General features: G+C 36.3%; 1 protein-coding gene and 1 long non-coding RNA gene across 3 annotated transcripts in view; one reads left to right on the forward strand and one right to left on the reverse strand.

The window, feature by feature from the left end:
• LOC114759463 (uncharacterized) overlaps positions 1-20,725 on the reverse strand; it is a 21,390-nt gene continuing 665 nt past the window's right edge. Inside the window, exons 2-5 of the long non-coding RNA XR_003741918.1 lie at positions 18,061-18,064; positions 14,711-14,716; positions 13,082-13,088; positions 1-10 (exon numbers count right to left, since the gene is read on the reverse strand). This is a non-coding gene — a long non-coding RNA (uncharacterized LOC114759463). The remainder of the gene's footprint in view (positions 11-13,081; positions 13,089-14,710; positions 14,717-18,060; positions 18,065-20,725) is intronic.
• LOC114759445 (RCC1 and BTB domain-containing protein 1-like) overlaps positions 19,855-20,725 on the forward strand; it is an 11,489-nt gene continuing 10,618 nt past the window's right edge. The window contains exon 1 of one of the 2 annotated variants that reach the window (XM_028948624.1): positions 19,855-20,031. The gene's annotated coding sequence lies outside the window, so the exon portion shown is untranslated. The remainder of the gene's footprint in view (positions 20,032-20,725) is intronic. The other variant, XM_028948617.1, reaches the window with a different exon arrangement.

The raw sequence follows: 20,725 nt of genomic DNA on the forward strand, positions 1-20,725 counted from the left end.
TGTTCTGAGTCTAGTTTCATAGAAATCAAGTTTCACCTCAAACGGATTTGTGGTTTGAGAGATATTGAAGAAATACCAAACCTATGTCAGAGCTGAACGAAGAACAGAGTATAACAGAGGATGTATTTTATCGATAACTTGATCGATAAATGGATGATCGATCAAGTGATCGATAATTGCCCATGAAAATCACCTCTGAAGCTTATTTTTCATGTTTATATGAAGGGTGACTCAATATATGATGGTATAACTTCCCGGTTGTATATTTTAGCTTCCGACTGAGCCATCCAAACTTTTGATTAAGTATAGCAACGTTTAACATCAAATCTATGAACTTGAATCTTGATATTTTCATTTGATCTTGCAAGTTCTTCTTTTCTCAATCTCTCTTCTTCTTCTTCCTCTTGATCATTCTCCATAACTCAAAGTGTAACATAATATCTCCTTTCTTTTCTTGAGGAAACTACATAAGATAGTAAGTATGATAGCTAGTCAAAATATGAGATAAATAATTTATGTAAACTTTTTGCTCTATTATTTGACATCATCAAAACTAATCATATCTAACATACTTTACTGTCTTAGACCCTTCTCCTGATCTATCTTTAGTCGGTTCTTTTCAACTTACATTCTTGTCTCTCGCCTCATCTTAAGGATTTGCCCGTCAATACCCAGTCTGTTTCTATGTCACATGGAGTTCTTCTTGTATCTAGAGCTAGCCTGAATGTCTCTTTTCCAGGTCTTATGGCTCTAACTCCTCTAACTTTGGCTTTCCTCTATTAATCGGAAGGAAATTGAATCTAGCCTAATCAATGATAAAGTTATTTGGAAGGAAATCATGGGTACTCTCTCAATACTGGTTTACAACCGAAGGAGGTTTCCACATCCTCAACTCATCCCTGGTCCTCATCTTCCCAAATAGGTACCAATCTCTGGGAGACTTAGACCATAGGACTAAGTTAAGTCATCTCCACTCAGTTGGTCACCATACCAATAATTCCCCAAAACTGTTCTAAGAACCAATACCATTTTCTTAAGCCTCCTGTCAATTCCCCAGGCCACCTATTCGTCTCTTTAGGTGCCTAAGCCAATTTGTCTTAGGAGTTCTCTTACTCCTCCAGCTGCTCTTATCGTCTCTTACTACTTTAGAACGGTACAGAAAGAGGACTTATGCAACTTCTCTTTCCTCTACTTTGCTTTTCAATACGAGCATACTCTAGCATGCATAATGTCTAGCATCTTAATGCAAGGAGTGTAAGCTCTTACTGGTTGCTATGTCCGTAGCGTGCCAACCAGACATCTTATCCCTACAAGAGGGAGCCTCTTTTCTGTTCACAGCTGCTTCTGGAAGTCATAGGGAGAGGACTTTTGAGGTTCTTTTTCTTTCTGATTACTCTAGTACTCTACTAAGCTCAGGTACATCTAAGCCTAGCTTCATTCTTGGCTAGTCATACTTCCATTAGGTAAGGTCAACTCCACTTGCCTTGCCTCGGCTGCTTCCCTTTCCCACTCGGATAGGGCATTTTGCTCCATCTTGAGCAACATCAATTCTAACTTGGAAGACCAATTCCCATTTTCTCTAGGAAGATTCCTAGCCAAGAACTTATCCCTTGAAAAGGGTGCCTCTCAACCTAAACTCCAAGCGACTGAGTATCTTTTAACATTAAGGGGAACATGCCAACCTCTAAGCTAGTTCCCTGCATAGCCATTTGTCTCGTCCTCTTCTTCTTGATCCTTAAGACATTTCACTAGGGCTCTCCATCTTAACTTCACTATCTCCAGGTTTCCATTCATTTCTTCCAGAACTTGAGATAGCTATTCTATCATGAGGCCCTAGTCTTAACGAGGCTGTAAGAGTTTGTCTAGCTTAGGTTGCCACTCACACCTTCTTAATGGTGTAAAGACTCAACCCCTAACTGTCTCATTCAACTCCTCATCATTACTCTTCCTCTTAAGGGGGAATCTAATAATTCTAATCGGGGGCTACCTCTCTCTTTCTAACTTCTACTAATCTCACTCTTTGCAACCTCTGAGAGTCGTTGTATTTCGTTGAGATACCACCTCAATATCTAAGATTTATTGTGTCCATCTGTCATGACCAGAACCCTTGTTGGCAGGATAGAAGTTACCACCTTCTTTGGTAATCACTCTGTATTCGTCCATCGCCATTAATTCCCTTGGTTTGTCATGACAAAACACACTTTTCTCTTAACCTCTGTTAGTCTTGGGTAGCTTCATTTATCATACCATTGCCTATATAGGCATCCGTTACAAAGTTTAATTTACTTTCGGATTTAACTCTATTTCTCTTGAAGGTAGGATTAGGGTTTTGTCCTTACTGTTATGGGAAGGCAACCAATTCAATCCATCACCACATCCGCTTCGTAGAAGGTCTACATATCAAGTTTAAGGCACTATAACAGTGCTCAAAACCAACTATACCGTTTAAGCACCCATCAGATGTAATTGTCCTATTATATGTTGGTATGGACATATATATATATATATCATATGGGAACATATTCATAACCAAGTCAAGTCCTTTAAAACAATCATATGAGAGAAGAAAATGATTAGCACCCTAATGTATCACTGCAATTATTGGGAAGTTCATAATAATGATTGTTCCTTGGATCATTTTTGAAAACTTTTGGGCTTCTTTCCCTGTGATGGCAAGTACTCATCCTTAGGTGCGTAACCTTAGCTTCTTTGTATTATATGGCCATTCTCTCGTAAAGTGTCTGGACTTGCTGTAAAACCCTTAACCTCAAAACATTATAACTTATCATAAAATCACTACTATGGTAGAAAAGGAAATCTGTTAAATGAACTACCATAGTAGGAAGAAATTTGCATAATTTTGAATTTCACATTTAAACTGTTGCATGCAACTAAAATAATCCATTCATATACATCTACTGGGCCTCCGAGCCTCCGGCCTGGGTAACAACAGACATCACATTAGCCCATCTAAGTGATTCCCAACAAAATGATCCAGAGTTCATAAAACACTAGCAATGGCCTCCGGCCAACCAAAATAAGGAGATACATTCTCTCCAGTTTACGACAAGGCCGGGTAATCAAATATTTCAAAAAGCAGTCCTAAACGCGGCAATATATACTAGTCATACATATACAAATGTTAGAGGCCTAAAGCTAACCAAGCTCAAGCCTCTGTGTCTCTTCCCGATGGCCCACGCCTGGAACCTTCACCTAAAAACATTGTAAACCACAGGGTGAGACAAAGTCCCAGTAACCAACCTTTCCAATACTAGGTACTACTAAATAGGTGCTCGTGAGGTGTCAAGTGGGGCAGTTCACAAATAATATATAATGATAGCCACAACAATTCATGCAAGTGCAATGATGCAATCCCATCAACCAAATCCCTCACTTTGGGGGATGTTCAGGAGCCAAAGCCGGCCTATCCCTCACTATGGGGGACGTAAGGAGCCATAAAAGGCCTATCCCTCACTCTGGGAGACGTAGGGAGCCAAAAGGCCTATCCCTCACTATGGGGGACGTACTAAGCCAGCCATCATGCATTAATGGAGGCCTTACCACGTGGTAGTAATAGACAAAACTCTCACCAATTCCCAATTAATGCATCATGCTTAAATCATAATCAAAGAGTAATAATCATTTCACAATTAACCTCATTCAGTGGCATATCTTTCACAATACCAAAATTCATTCATCATTAGTCGAAACCCCACAAGACGGTTTTCCTTTTTATACACAACATACAGTTTGAACATAATTACTACTTAGAGCACAAAACATAAATCTACTCACAAAACCACAGAAGCAAGTACTAAGGATTGGAAAGTGGTTACCTCTCGCCTGAGCAAGGAACAACAAACCAACGATGTGGCCCCGTGCACCACCAAGACTCACAACCGGTATACACAAGCACACAAACACACAACCATCATATATTAGCTTTCAAACTAATAATGTGGCCAAAACAACACTTGGGGACACAAAATTCCTACCTCCCATCAAAACTCTACCCTACTCAAAGGGTATAACTATCAAAACAACACTCCAAGGTCATACCAATCCATTAAAACCTTAATTCCTTTCCAAACATCAATTAAAAATTCAAACATCAAGGACCCACTATAAGAATTCAACACCCAAACATCCCATTTGAGCAATTAAGGTTCCAACAACAAATCTAAACCGATTAAACATCCAATTTAACCCTCCTTAACACAACCCAAATCACAAAACTCAGAATCAACCTCTACATTATCATCCTCAATCCCAAATCATCTATCTCCATAAACCCTAACTCCAAAAATTCAAGATTCTTTAAATCCAAGGAAACTACACCGATTAAATACTTAAACTAACCCAAAGCAATCAATTAAACTCAAAACAATCGGTCAAAAACCTCAATTTCATCACAACATAGAAAATCCTAGGGTTCCACCAAAAATCCTCAGAAATTCCAAGAAATTCCAAGAAAGAAAGAAGATTAGAGGTTAAAATCACTTACTTGAGGTAATGGATCCTTAGAAATGCCCCCTCCAAGCCAAAAGTTCGAAACCCTAGCAGAGCTCCTCTCTCCTCCTTCAGATTTTTCTTATTTTCGCACGTTGAACCCTCCCGCGACTATATAGAATCGGGACCTTTCGCCGCGGCGAACCCCAATCTTCGCTGCGGCGAACTAATCCCGAGAGGGATTACTCGCCTGAAAACCTGACTTCGCCGCGGCGAACTCCAATCTTCGCCGCGGCAAAAGCTTCCCGAGAGGAAACTCTCGCTCGCCCAGAAAAACTTCGCCGCGGCATACCTTTACCTTCACCGCGGCGAAACCTTCCCGAAAGGAAAGCCCCGCTCACCTGAACAACTTCGCCGCGGCGTCCCCAAGACTTCGTCGTGGCCAAACCTTCCTGAAAAGACACTCCCCTCTGAAACTCCCGGTGCGCCGCGGCGAAGTAAACTTCACCGCGGCGAACATACCCTGAGAGGGGTACGTTCACCTATTCCTCCAACAAACCTCAAATTCAACCCAAACACCCAGATCAAGATTAAATTGCTAATCTATCATCAAAATCAACCCAAAAGAGGCTATTAAAACCCGATAAGACTTAGGATGTTACACTTGCTGCAAGTGCAGCAAACATTTTGCTCAACCATATATGTTCCATCACCATGACTCTTGCCGCATTTGGGCATTCTTTGCCATTGGAAGGCTTACCTTCCCTTTTTACTCTTTCAGTTGTCCCATAGCTCTTCCTCTTCCCGTTCACATCAGAAGAGGTGCCACCCTGATCTCCCTCCTCTAACTTGGGAGTAGGCATCAATTGATAGTTCAATCTGTTCGCCGCAATTTGGCAGGCCTCAACTACCTTGTGGAAATGCTCGAACTACTGGGGAGCAATCATCTCCCTTAAGGACTGCTTTAGTCCTCTGACCATCTTTTTGTCATCTACCTTTCATCATCTCAGTACGCAGGTAATTGAAGTAGTGGAAAAGATGTCTTAGCTAAGTACTTATCAGCTAACTCGTTATTCCCCTGCTTTAGGGTTAGGAATTCTGCTTCCTTTTCGTCCCTAGCTGACCTTGAAAATTATTTCTCATGAAATTGCTCTAGGATCACTTCCCATGTCGCTCTTGTGTTCTGAGTATCCAGAAGAATCTTGGTATTCTTCCACTAGTGGTCGGTATCTTTCTCTAACTTGTAAATTGCCCTTTGGGTTTTTTTGTGTGTAGTCGGACAGTCTAGAACTCTGAAAATCATGATCTAGTCCTGTGCTACTTGAATGTCAATCACTCCATCGAAGGATGGCGGATTGTGCTTGCAAAAGCAAGTCATCCATTGCTGGGTGCTATTGGGGTCTACTATTGGTATTGCCGACCTGGGCAATTGTTTCGTTGCTTGTGTTACTGAGATTTCTTCCTCTGGCTGCCTCCTGTCAGGTTAGCCACTGCCATTGCTACTGCTGCTACTGTTACAGCGTCTCTTTCTTGTTCCTGGCTAGCTTGTGCCGTCCTCAACCCTTCAATAGCCTTTTATTGCAGTTCTAAGCATTCCAAAATTAATCGTATTGGATCAAGATAGACCCTTCTGTCGCCTCCTGAGGGTCTCTCTGGCAAAGCATTTTATCGGTTCTAACCAATACGCTAACTAAACGGATAGCATATTCGAGGAACAAGAAAATAAACAACATACTTGATTTCATTTAGCAACATATGCATTCATAATACGTCAATCAAACATCAGTCATCAGTCACAGCAATATAATTTAATATACATAGCCATCTTAGGAACATACATAGCAATCAAGCATGCCAGACCAACCTACTATGGTTAGCTGTAACAATACAAGTCCTACGTCAGTGCTACAAAAATCCAACTGACTACTCAAAAGGGGAAATAGTGAAACTCTCAAAGGCTCTGGGTCCATTAACTCAACATCGGATCCCAATGTCGGGTATAAATGACAAAACTCATTCTTCCATTAGGGTATAAATAGGAGCACATCCGTCGTCAACAGGATTCAGTCTTCTGTATCTACTCAAAGAAATGTATTCCTTATAAAGATCTCGAGGGCATCAATAAGATCACTAAAGCTAGCACCATTCATGCAACTACAAAAGTCTCTCACACAATTTTTCCAAAGCCGGGTCTAAGGGAGTACTCTAAGTAATGCTGATATCTAGTTCATCATCTCTAGGGTAGCAACTTCCCTAGTCACATAATGGTAGAGCTTTCGGATATCCTCTAGATATCTTAGGTACACATGTGCATTTTGATTCTCATCGGACTTAATGTACTAGCCCCTCTCCCTAAAATCCCTGGCTAGGTCCTCTATGGTGTGAAATTCTTTCATAATTGGGAGTAGCTTGACTTCACTAGGCCCAGCTCCAACATCATCAAATATTTCAATGACCTCAATTCTATGAGAATCATTGGAAGCAACGGTGGCTATGTCAGGTGGAGGGTTACTCTCCCATAAGGTATCATAGTAGAAGTCTGCTACAAGACTATAGTCCTCATCCTTATCGAACCATTGAGGGAAAGGTTCTCCTGGTCTCCTCTGGTTAATTGAACCCTCTGAATCACTATTGTGGTCACAACAAGCCATTCTACTCCACCCTACATTATAATAACTAACCATCTAATAATTAGATAGTAGTATTCTTCTTCAAGAATATGTCAATTTTTCTTTTTAACTGACATATTAACTAAGCAGAGCGTTCTATCCTATGCCAGAAACCTCCGCTCTAATACCAAAAATGTCACACCTTACTATTATATTGACTTAAGTTCCTTTCAAAATCATTTTAGACCACATTGGATGGTCTTGGGCTCGCTTTTTATCTTAAAAACGCTAAATTTCGGATTTTTACTGTTCATCGTGTAAAAATCCAGTTTTTCTAGCCCAATTTCAAAAATTCATAACTTATTTCAAAAAAATCCAAATGGGATGTTTTAAAATTATATTTAAAGCTCTTTAAGTCCTCTTTCAAGGAAAAATAATCTCATGATCCAATTCCTTATGAAAAAGCATCAGGTTTTTGTGAAACGCAACACTGTCCATTTGCCAAAAACCCTTTTTCCCAGATTCTGACCTTTAACTTTGAAAAATCATTAAAATTTGTATACTTGGCCATTTTTAACATATTAGCTATCAAATTGAAGCTCACAACATTATCTATAATCATGCCAAAATTCGTGATTAAACGCATTATGGAGCATAATCAAAAAGTCACGTGAACATGGCAGTGTCAGTGTGCTTACAGCACTGTTAGCTTAATATATACATAACCAAAAAGGGTCCACGAATTTTATGGCAAGACACCATATTTTAGTCTCCAATCTGAAGCTTGCTCATAGGAGTTTTACGCCCTAAAATGTTAGATTATATTTAGGGGATGAGATTTTAAGAAATCCCAGTAGCAAGATCAATCAATCAAACATTAACATGCATCATTATAAAGCATTTCAACATTAGCTATCATAGGAGAACTAATCTTTTATAAATAGGCAACCTCAACATGCAAGGCCATGGCAACAAATGCAAGGAGCAACCATATCACATCATCATAGTTCAACCATATAATAGCAAGCATACATGCCATAAATAACAATGCAAAGTTAACATTAATGGCTAATTAGATCCCACTACCTTGATCCAATGCTTTTTGTTTTTCTTGTTGTTCCTTCTTGCTTCCACAAGTGCCAAACCCTAACATGGCAATCCACAAAAAGGGAAGCAGGAATCATCAACCATTCCTCATAAAATCAATAACATAACTCAAGTAACTCCTAAACCCCTTAAAGTTTTCATCTTTGTTCTTGAATTTTTAGAGTTGGTTTCCATAAACCCTAAAAATCCCCTCTTGACTCAACCCTACATGATTTTTCATATAGATTCCAAATATCTACTTGGATTTAACAAAATAAACTTTTCTCTTCCAGTTTCAGCTTGGTCGAGCCCTTAGGGTTCATTACCCAAAAATTGCAACTTTGATTCTATGGCTTCCAACCCTTGTTCTTTAGGTTTACCCTACACCATTTTTCATTTTAAACACAATGGAAGCCTCAAAACTTTGAAAAACACATCCTAGGGTTCAGATCTTACTTTGGCTGAAATGGATCTCAAGCAACACAACCAAGAAAACACTTCAAAATCAACCTACAACCATTTGTAATCACTAGGATCTACTATACTTTGAAGTATTCTAGCAAGATCTAACAACCAAACTCCCTTCCCTTTTTATTATTCAGTTTGGCCAACCATTAGAGAGAGAGGGGACAGATTTTTCAACCATCAAAGAGAAGGAAAACAAGGCAAGAACATATCTAGGACTAAGAACTTACCTTGAATCCTTGATTGAATGACCAAAGTTGATAGCTTTTCCTTGGTTCTCCTTCAAAACCTTCTCTTTTCTCTCTTCCTCTCACTTGGCCGAAACTTTGATCAAAAAAATGGGGAGGATGAGCTCATTAATTCTCACAAAATATCCCATCTACCCACATTAATGAGAAGCCAAGTGTCAAGTGCCTACTTAGTCTTGCATTTTCCCTTTTAATTAACTTAATGACAGTTGAAATTAATTTCAAAAGTCAAGATCCTCTCCATTGGTAGCTTGACACTTGGAAAGCTCTAATTAACATCCATTAAAGGCTTGACAAGTGGCCACTTGTGGGCCAAGCAAAGTGCAAGACTCTACTTCTTGCTTTATCGGTGCACCTTTACTCCGAGTTTAACTTCTTTTCTATAATTACAGTACTCTGGCCTTTGTAATTATTTTCTGTCAGATCCATAAATTATTCTCCTCATTTTTATCTTCCCAAATTGCCCTCTTCGTCTCAAAATTAATTTCTCAATAATTAAATAAAATGGAAAACTAATTTCCTTCTCTTTAGTAATTTTTCCACTTTTCAGAGGAATTGGGAAAAATCTTGGACACTTGAGGGTCTTATTTTAATTCCATAATCTCTTATAATTCCTTGGGATATGAATTTTCTTGGGATTTTTATTCTTCTTAAAAATATTTATTTGGAATTTTCCAAATAAAGACCTTAAACTAGCTTAAATTGCCCTTAAATTCCTTTGTAATTTCTCTAAGGGCAAATTGATCATAAAACCAATTTTATAATCCCATATAATTCTCAAGGAACATTGTCCTTATTTTTCCTTAATTTTCTGAGATTCAGAATTATTTTTCCATAATTTTTCTTGACCAATTTTCCTTAATTAGTCAAACTTTTCATAATTGGCTTGGAAAATTATAATAATTATTTTCCACCAAAATTCTTCTATTTCTCCTTGTCATTTTTGGCCTTTAAATATTTAGAGATATTCTTATTCCTAATTGTCATATTACTGGATGTGACACTCAAGGTGTCGAGGATAAACTCCCATTCAAGCCGATCATAAGCTTTTTCTAGATCTACCTTTACCACTTGCCATCCCTTATTACCCTTCTTAGTTCTCATAGAATGGATTACTTCTCGAGCAATGATAATGTTGTCTCCACTTTGTCTCCCCTGAATGAAACTGCACTAATGTGGTCTGACTACCTTACCCATCACTTGCTTGAGTTTGTTACTAATTATCTTAGTGACAACCTTGTAGCTTACGTTGCACAAAAAGATGGGTCTGAAGTCCTTGATAGTTTCTGGTTTGTCCATCTTGGGAATAAGCACAATGTTGGTGTTATTTAGGCCTTTAATCTTATCCGAAGCATCAAATATATCCTTCACCAGTTGACAAACTGAATCCCCAATCACATTCCAAAATTCATGATAAAAGAAAGCTTGAATCCCATCCGGTCCCGGTGCTTTAAAGGGCCCAAAATCAAACACTACATTCTTAATTTCTTCTTTTATCGCTTCAGCTAAAATCATATTCACTTCATCGGTATTAATATTGGGAAAACCGGTGTGTGAAACAATAGGCTAGAAGCTTTTTTTATCACTTCAAAATAAGTCTCAGTAGTAGTTCAAAGCAACGTTTTTCAACTCATTCTGATCAAAAGACCACTCAGTCTCAGAGATTCTAAGCCCTTCAATCCTATCTTTCTGTGTCTGATGATGGCAGAGTCATGGAAAAATTTAATGTTTCTATCCCCCCATTTGAGCCAGTTACATCTAGACTTTTGAAACCAGATTAGTTCCTCCTGGGCTAAAGTTTTATTATACTCCTTCTAAAGCTCTTGTTCTACCCGTATAAGATGTTGACTATCTCTACGACCTCTCACCCTTTCAACTCCCTGAATTCTTTTCAGAAGATTATGCTTCTTAGATGGAATGTTGCCCATATTTTCCTTATTCCACTTCAAAGCTATTTCTTGGAAGCACCGAACATTTTCCTCCCATCTATCAAGTGACCAGCTTTGTTGGACCACTTCTCTAAAGCCTTCTTCCAAGAGCCATGAAGCCTGGCAACGAAACAGTGGTTTTCTTGGCCTCCTTTCTCTATTATTCATCAAATTCACTAAAAGAGGTCGATGGTCAGAACCAAATTTACTCAAGTGATGAACATTAGCAATAGGATAGTGATTACTCCAATTTGCATTAGCAAAGGCCCAATCAATACGTTCTTTAGTCATACCTCTTTCCCAAGTAAACCTCTCCCCCACCGTATCAATTTCAATCAATTGAGCTTGATGGATATAATTCCCAAATTGACGCATTGATCAAATATTAGGACTAGAGCCCCCTTTTTATCATTGTAGGAAAGGTAGGTGTTAAAATCACTAACTACCATCTAAGGTCCCATCATACTCTGACTGATAGAGATTAAATTATTCCAAAGAGCATTACGGAGATCACACCGAGGTTCAGCATACATGCAAGTAAGTTTAAAGGTTTCGGCCCTCTAATTACAAGTTACCTGAACGTGTATAAATTGAGTAGATAAAGAAATATAGCTGACATTTATTTCCTCCTCTCTTTAAAGAATCCATATACCCCCAGCATAGCTAGAAGCCTCCACTCTGATCCAATTGCTAAAACCCAACCTTCTGGTTATTCTCTCTGCCTTATCCCCACTTACGTGAGTCTCAACTAAAATCAGAATCTTTATATTTTTCTTCCTAGTCAAGTCCCTTATTCTAGCTGGAAAAGAAGGAGAGGCCGCACCACGGCAATTCCAAGAGATTAGATTAATCATTATAAGTAAAGGGAATTGGAGGCGGGGGAATCCCATCCAGAGCTCATACTGAAGCATCACCATTCAAGCATTCAGCACCCTCTTCCACGTCAAGTCTTTCCTCTTCAATAGTTTCATACCATAGGTCATTTGTATTTGTAGAGTCCTTCTCCTGAATCAAATATGCAATGGTCTCATTGACATCAAGAGGTTTTTTGGGCAAGTTGACCATTTGATTTTCCAAGTTTTCATAAGAGCCTGTTTGTTGGTCGTCTTCCCTTTTTCCTTGCTTTGTCCGTCCATTTCCTTCTTCTGTGTTCATGTCTGTCATATGGCTAAAAACCAATGGTCCCATTTTTGCAATTGACCCAATAACTACATGGTGATTTCGGACACCTTGTTTCTTCTTGAGCAGAGGTGAAACAATTTTAGGTCTTGTAGTATGGCTTCTTTTTTTGCTTCCCACCTTTTTTGTTTTCACTTGCTCTTCTATTTGTTTGGCAAAGAAAATTGGGTTGGTTGGGTCAGATAGGTTACTGGGCCTACTAAGGTCTTCTATATTTCCAACCGGGACCCTAGCCGTTTCCTTCTCCTTCTGCATCGTTAAACCGCTACGCTCCCTCGACTTGTTTCCTGTCTTTTCCTCTGGCATATTTTTACCTCTAACTTGAGACCTTTCTGTACCATCTGACTCTTCCATGCTCTGATTCCTCCCGTTAGCTTTCCTATCTTCTTTCATGGAGGTTTCTTTCCCACCTTTTCGTCTCTACTCTTTTGCAGGTCCCTTATTCTGGAAGTTTGGTTCAAATTCGGCTGAGGTGACAAGTATTTCACTTTCCTGCAACACTTCGTACCTTGAGCTCGGAGTGCTCTTCTATTCCTTGCTCCCAGATCTCCCCCTATGGTTACTTTTTGCTGTGTTTTCTTTTCTGAATGCATTCTGATATTTCTCGGTCTAAACGTCTTGGTAGCCTTCATCCAAGCTCCATACGGATCCTTCAGATTGACCCCTAGCACACTGAATAGGTGAGGCTTAGCATTCTGTTCCACTGTTGTCTTGCCGAAATCTGGGTTAGAGATTGAGTTCTCCGATGTATTTTCCATTGGCTTAACATTTAAAGGACAATCATCCTAAATATGCCCATACGTCCCACATTTAAAGCAAATAACTTTGAGACCTTTGTATTCCACGATGTAAATCCTCCTCCTAAGTGCAAATCTGGATTTGAGTTTCTGGTTTAAATCAACTTCAACGCTAACTCTGGCAAATTTTCCCCTTTTAACCATATTGATCTTGTCGTTGCAATGAGCAAGGGTGTTTAAATCCACCTTGAGTGCTTTACCAATTAAATTTCCCAGTTCAAGCATGAATTCCTCAACATAGCAGAGCAGCGGCAGTGTTGGAACCCAAACCCATATTGCTACTTTCCTGATTTTATTACAATATGGGTTGAAATTAGGACTCCATCACTGGACTGCTAGGTAGTGACCTTGGATCAGCCAGGGACCATTAAACAGAAGTTTGCGTTGCAGTTCAGAATCTGTCAATCGAAACACGAAGTAATTGTTCGGCAAATCGATAATTTTAAAATTTCTGGATTTTAGTAGCCACCATAGTCTATCTTTCATCATATCTCGGTTAGCCTTTCTGCCAAAATCGTGAGAATCAGAGCATCTTTCCATGGTCTACACAGCTCCTTTAGTCTTTCATCTGACAAATTCAGCTTCGGCAAGTTCTGGATTAGAATCTTCTCCTCTTCCGTCGGCGTTGGGGCCATTTCTTCCTCTTCTCTAAGCCATTCCTTCAATTGTTGCTCGTAATCTTGATTCAGAGCCTGTTCCTCATGGCCCATCAACATTGTATTGTAAGAAATTCAAGTTTTGGTAGGGCCTTGATGGTTTCGGTTGGCCTCGCTTCCTTCAGGTATTTCCACGTCCTCCATCGACACATCATTTCCCTCAACTTCTTGCTTGCGCGAGGGTTTAGCTGTGCTCCCTCCTCCTCTTTGTTAAGCTTCTTGATGCTTCTCGCCATTATATCCTCTTCCTCTTTTGTAGAATCCTTCCTCACATGTGATGGTTCCTCAACATTATATTGATCGCATTTCCCTGTTTCACACTATTTCTCTCGCTCTCACTCTTAAGTAGGATTTCTTTTATATTATAAAAACTTGAAGAATAAATTAGAAAAAAATGAAAAAAAAGACAATGAAAATTTCAAAACCTCAAATTAGATATTTTCACAAAAATGTGCTATTATTTTGCAAGTCAATTATTGTCAAAACTTGTTAAAGTTTTATAACAAATCCTGATTTAGGATTTTATAATTTTCACAATTTTTATTTGCCATTTCCCAATAAGTTATATTATTTACGACTCATAAAAAATTGAATTTAGCATAAATTATATACTGTAAATGGGAGAAATCAGTCTATGTCTAAAGAGGACATCCCTAATTTCATTAAAAAAAACTAAATTTTTATATAGTATTTATCTGAAGAGAAAATTTCAAAAAATGCCACTTAAATTTTAAAATTCTAAATCAGTCTTATTTCCTACTCTTTAATAGCTAGTAGCTACAATTAAAAAATAAATGACAACACATTTTTATCAGAATCCTTAATTTGGGATTTTGAAATTTAAGTTTTTTTTTTTGGGCAATTTTCCCTTATTTAAACCTCTTTCCCAAAAAAGCACTTAAATTTCCAAAAGGTAGGTTTCTAAATAATATAGTTTAGTTATTGTGATTGATTTGGAATTTCGCAAACTCATAACTTTTGGAGTTTTAGAAATTCAAATCACAATTATTTTAAATTTTCCCAAAAAATCTATAATGAAGAATAATCACCAACATAGCACATGGTGGGTAAGAAAACATAGTTCATATGCCACACTTAGAAATCATGAATCACGAATATCAAATTAGCTAATCATAAAATATTGCCCATTTTTTGCAATATGGTGCCTCAAGCTAAACTTTAAACCAAATTAATATTCAAAAAAAGCGACCAGATTGAGACGATCCAAACCAAAAACCGATGAATTAAGCACTTGTTTGATCTAGTTTAGTGTATGAACCAGTAAAAAACTACCCCAAACTGAATCGAACTAGACCGGTGCAAACCAGTCCTAATTAACCTAATTAAATTGAGGGGTTGAGTGGGGTTGCGTTGGTAACCCGAGGGGTTGAGTGGGTTGCCTAGGTTATTATTTAAAGTTTAGTACAACAAACCATTTACAAATTAATGGTCATACAAAAAGAACTATTAAGACACTTGAAGATATGTTGGGAACAAGCATCTTGGATTTTAAGAAAATGGATTATTTCATGCCACTCACTTAATTCACCTATAACAACAACTAGCATGCGAGTATCCAAATGGTCCTATGAAGCAGTGTATGAAAGAAGATGTAGATTTTCGTTGTGCTGCACTAAATTAAGTAGAAAAACAACTACATGGTCCAAATTTAGTTAACCAAGCCTTGGAGCATATCAAAATTATTAGGGGAAAAAAGCTCCAAGCAACTGGTATGGGAGTAGCATAAAGGAAGAATTTAAAAGTGGAAATATATGCAAGTGAAAAATTAAGGATAAAAAAACAAAGTTGTGAAATGTAAAGGCAGATTGATAAGTTTATTTAATTGGTTATAAGGAATTGAAGCTATAACAAGTTTTTTTTTTTTTCAAACCAGAGAACAAATATTTTATCTTAGTACAACAAAAGCTTTTTTTTTTTTGAGCTGGACAGATAAGCATCTAAATACATATGTATGTGTGTGTATTAATTTTCCCTTAGCTACATAACTTATAGGATTTGTTTATTTGCTGAGTCCATTATAAGAAGGGAGTCAAAAAGGAAGCAAAGTTCATCTGTGTAAGCCATTCTCTTAATCAGCCAGTCATGTGAGAGACAAATTTTGCAATAACTTGTCTAAGAGTAAATTGTGGTATTGTCATTTGAAGATCCAATCATGCATCAAATTCATGTAGACAATCTCTCCATTTATGAGGGAAAAGATCATCAAAAGTAAACCAAACCATAGACCAGAAGATGGCCTAAGAGTAAAAGTAAGTAGTAAATCTTTCCTTTTTATGTGATTGTGCATTGATTGCTACATATCTGGATGTGCTATATAATGTTGATTGTGCATGAGAATATGTAAATTGCTTTTATATATATGATATTACTTATCATGACAATATGCATTAGTTTTCATTTATTTTGGAATGTGGACGCAATAGTTAGTGACTAGCTATGTAAGTATAAGATGCTTGTGCATCACCAATTATATTTGGTTGCAAGGCGTTGTTTTTTTGGCCTAGGTAGCATGTTTGTTGTGATCTTATGTGATTACATGAAGGGATTTTGTTACTACTGGGATTCTTTAGAAACTCACCCCTTTCTTCTATATTATACATCAAGAGCAAGTACTTTTAAGGACAAAGGAGTTGTGATTGATAAAGCAAGGTGGAGGAGGTTGAAAAATCTATTTTGTATATTTTTTTAAAATATGCTTCCCATATTTTGCTAATTTGGAAGGAAGATATAAATGTGTATGTATTTATATTTTGGAATATAAATATTCTTTCATGAGGAAGTGGCTAGACACAAATAAACTACGGGTAAGTGCTATTGACAGAAATGACAGAAATGTAGATATATACTCCTTCCAGTTTTATATATAAGCTTTACTTTTAAAAAAGGGCCTGATCCAATTTATAAGTTTCATTTTGAGTGGTTTATAGTTATTTAGTTTGTATAAAGATCCGCTAGAGAGAAGTTTAGAAGAGCACATTAGTGGCTTCAATTCTGATGAGGATTTACTCCCATGAAATCTTCAATCTGAAATTTCAGCCTCTAAACCCCTACCCTATTTTGCAGAGATAGCAACTTCAAACCCGATGTTTTGCCTGCGTTGGCCTCAGTCAAGCACGCTTGAATAAGAATGGCCTATTTGGAACAACTTATAATATCACACGTTACTTCTAGGATGCCTTAGAGTTTATTTAGAACCATATCTGACCACATTGGATGGTCTTATACTCAAAATTTACATTCTGGACGTTACTTTTCATAAAATCACTATTCACTGTGCAATTTTCATATTACAGGTCCAACTTTGAAAAATCATAACTAATTCTAGAAAAATTGTATAGAGGTGTTCCAAAATTCTATGAAAAGCTCTTTGAAATCTTTAGTCAATTCATACAGTTAATTCATTAAACTTTACTGTTCATTTGGTAAGTTTTGGAACTTTCAGATTCTGTGCCTTAATTATGAAAATTCATATCTCCTTGTATTCACGTCCAATTGAGGTGATTTACCTCTCATTTTAAAGCTTGGGATGTGTAATATAGGCATATCAAATTTCATGGCTTAATTCCTTCATTCGATAAGTCAAACTAAAGCTCAAATTTGACTGCTTCAGGACCTATGTTTTATCCCTTTATCTTTGCTTGCTTTAATTCTTTTTATTTCTTTGACATACAAAACTTGGGCTTACTCTTTCTCATTCATTCTCATACATTTCCATTCATGCTATAGATATTCTAAATATATACATTGCATCATGGGCATTGATAAATATAATTTACAAAATAGGAGAATTATAAAGTGAACATAATCTCATGCATTAACCTCAATAGTTCTCCACTTTCTTCTCCTTGCTTCTCATGCCATTATTACCTATCATTGATTGACCTAAATGGTTAGTTAGGGAGGGGGTGAGATTTGGGAGAATTTCAATAGCAAACAATACCTATTAATCATGCTAAATGGATGCTAATGCACTGAATGCAACTTGCTTATTCTCTTGTTAATTAGTGACATATTAACATGCTCAAAGCTACTTTTTTGATGCATGGCCATAGAGACATAATCTACTTATCATAAACAGCAATTATAGTGACCAAAATATGTCACAATAATATTCAAGTAACATGTACACATCAACACAGAAGCATACAATATCAAGCAATGACAGTAGGTAAGTTTGATTCCCTTGACTTTTAAGTAGGCAAGTGTATCTTTACAATTTATCAATGCACTTTACTGGTCCCTTTCTCAATTCTGATCTCCTGGAGCACCGATATATTTGTCATGTTAGTTTTGTCTCATTCCACTACCCCCTCTCTCCTATTTAATGCCTTCACATGTGTCATGATTACCTCACATGATGTATTAATAAGCCATCATTACTTTTGTCTTTTTCTTAGGTATTTTTATCGATTAACTTAGCTCTTGTTTTTCGAGGCTTCTTTCTGGTTTTCTAGAGCTCTAAAAATTACTCTGTCTGCTCCAAAAATTCTTTTTATTTTTAGATAAAATCTATGAATTTTCTCAAGTCATAACTCATTTTGTAGGCCCCACTTAAAAATCATTTTTTAAAATGTCATTTTATCAGCATAATCAGCTTTATATTTTTATTAAAGCCATTTTACTGGCCTTCTGGTTGTGGGACTAATTTTATAAATTAATATAACCTTTCAACCATTCAACTTCATTTTTGCATACATTTTTTAGGTTTCTTGCTATTTTAAATAATTACCTCAAACAGTGTACTTTTTACCTATCATAACCTTAAAAATTCCATTTAAGTTGCCTTAGGGGTATTTTCATCATTTATCTTCATAGAAGAGTCTTAGAATATTATTTTCTATTTTTTGAGATTTTTTTAGAATTTTTTGTGTACTTTTCATTTTTATCCTTAAAGGCCGTAACTTTCTAAATTTACGGTTTTACCCCTACTTGGGCTCAACCTTATAAAACATCTTTTTGAAGCTTCTAACTTAACGCTTAGCCTGTATCAAGTCTGTTTTCTTTTCTGGGTTTTTGAGACTTTATTAGAATCTCTAACTTTGATTATATTTTAACCTCTGAAAACCTTTACTTTGTGAATTAGTCCCAAAAACTGTATTGACTTCTTTTTTTATCTTTGGAATCTCTGCTAAAAGGGGCTTAGTAGCCTACCTTCTTTAATTACTTCCAAAGCTTCTAGACTTAAAAATTGATATGTGACAAGACAAATATATAAGAAAAAGTTTATCTTGATTTACGTAAAACGTGTTTAAGCAAATGAAAGCGCTATAGGTTTGAGAAAGACAAAACGGCAGCTTGCTTTCATCTCTCAGAAAATCTAAACGTAACATTAAAAGACGTAAATGACAAAACAACCCTTTAAATCCGTAATTCTTATTTACGAAAATTTACTTAAGAAAAAATAAAAATAAAAATAATTTATTTAACTACAATTGTTTTCCATAATGAATATTTAAAATGTGCTTAAAATAAAATAACATTCAATAACCACATGTATAAAATATTAAATGAAAATTTTAATTATAAATATCCAAATTTTAATTAATCAATTTTTATAAAGTATAAAATGAAAAATAAAATAAAATGTAATAGATTAAATTATATTATTGTCAATAAAATTTTATTATCTTAATATGATTGGTTTAATCTTGAGTTGACTCTAATCTGACCCACTTTTTTTGAACCTTAGAATTTAACATACAAACACTTTGTTATGTGGGTATTCATTTATTATATTTTTCATAATTAAAATATGAATATTTTTACATATATTAAGTAAATAACATTATTGTAATTATTACCGATTTAACTTTGAGTTGATCCCATTTGATCTACTAATCCTTAAATCACTTCTTTGATCGGTCTAATTTTTTGCTCCTTAAACCAAATTGAATTTCTAGTTAGCTCTTATATTAAGAATTAGATATGTAAAACTAATTTTTATTTATATAATTAATAATTAAGCTGTGTGCATATATATTGATTAAATATATTTTTATATCTCAAACCATGGTTTTGTACCCCAATCCATGGTTTTAAATTCAAAAATAATTTTGTAAAAAAAAGGATTTGGATGATTTTTCTCCAAATCCTGATTTTCGCAATAATTAAAACCATGATTTGAATATGCACCCAAATATCTCCTAAGACTTTGTTTGTATGAGGAAAGTAAAAAGAAATGGAGGGGAGAAGAGGGGAGGGGAAGAAAAATTTTAATGAACTTGTTTTAAAAAATTGATAAAATTGAGTTAAAATTTTCATTAATTATTTTTTTATCTTATATTTTTTCTTTTTTAAAAATTCACTACTCCCCTAATTTTTTAAATCCTCACATCCCCTCACCCCCTATTCCCTTGTTAAAAGCACCGTCACCCTGAAAAATGTCTCCGAAACTTCTCTCCTCTAGAAAAGTCTGGAATATCGCGGGGTTCTTAAAGCAGCGGGAAGCAATACGTTACGCTGGCCCCATTTCCTAAGGTCTCGGAGCAACGACGGGTTAACTTTCTAGCCATTTTAACTGCCTGCATTTCGTGGATTCAAACAGTACTTTGCATTTCTTGGACAATTGAATGACTCTTTCCTCTCTCAGTCGGGTATGTTTCTCTCCCATATCTTTCGCTTTCGATTACGGTTTTACTGATATTGAATTTCCTTTTCTTCTCGTTTTCGAAAATCTCTCATCAAGGGCCTTGTACGGTGCTAATCTACTAAAAAAAATTTCGCTCTTTCTTGCCGTGACATTATACTTTTCGTTCTCAATTCATCTCAAATTGTTGATCATCCCTGCTATAAATCGTGTGAACGCATTTTCTGTCAGCTCCTGATAGTGCCTCCGAGTTATATAGCAGCTCAACTTGCCTTTGACTTTGGTTTCTTGAAGCCATTTTCTTGAAATTTTCAAGTTTCTTGGTTTTCCTAAAATTTGCAAGTTTTGCAAGTTTATTGATTTAGATTGCTCCGGATTTTATAATATGGCATTCAGTCGGTAAGTGTTCTAATATTTGTAGATGTAATGGGATTATTTCTTTCATTACTTAGATCCCTTTTACTGCTTGGGATATGATATAATGGGCCTTCAAACATTTGATTCTAACTCCTCCCTTAGCGCGTTGAAACTAGTTTCTTTAATATCTGAAAGTTTGGGGAATACAAAACACCTTGAAAACCTTGGTTCTTTAGTTTTGAAAGAACTGCGATGGGAAAAAAATCTCAATTCTTTTTCCATTTTTTCATTTTTGAATTTGCCACCATGAAACTGCATTATTATTACATAATCATCACGTGTCT

Source organism: Neltuma alba, unplaced genomic scaffold, assembly GCF_004799145.2.
Source record: "Neltuma alba isolate B1F8T4 unplaced genomic scaffold, ASM479914v2 tig00001595_pilon, whole genome shotgun sequence".
Lineage (NCBI taxonomy): Eukaryota > Viridiplantae > Streptophyta > Magnoliopsida > Fabales > Fabaceae > Neltuma > Neltuma alba.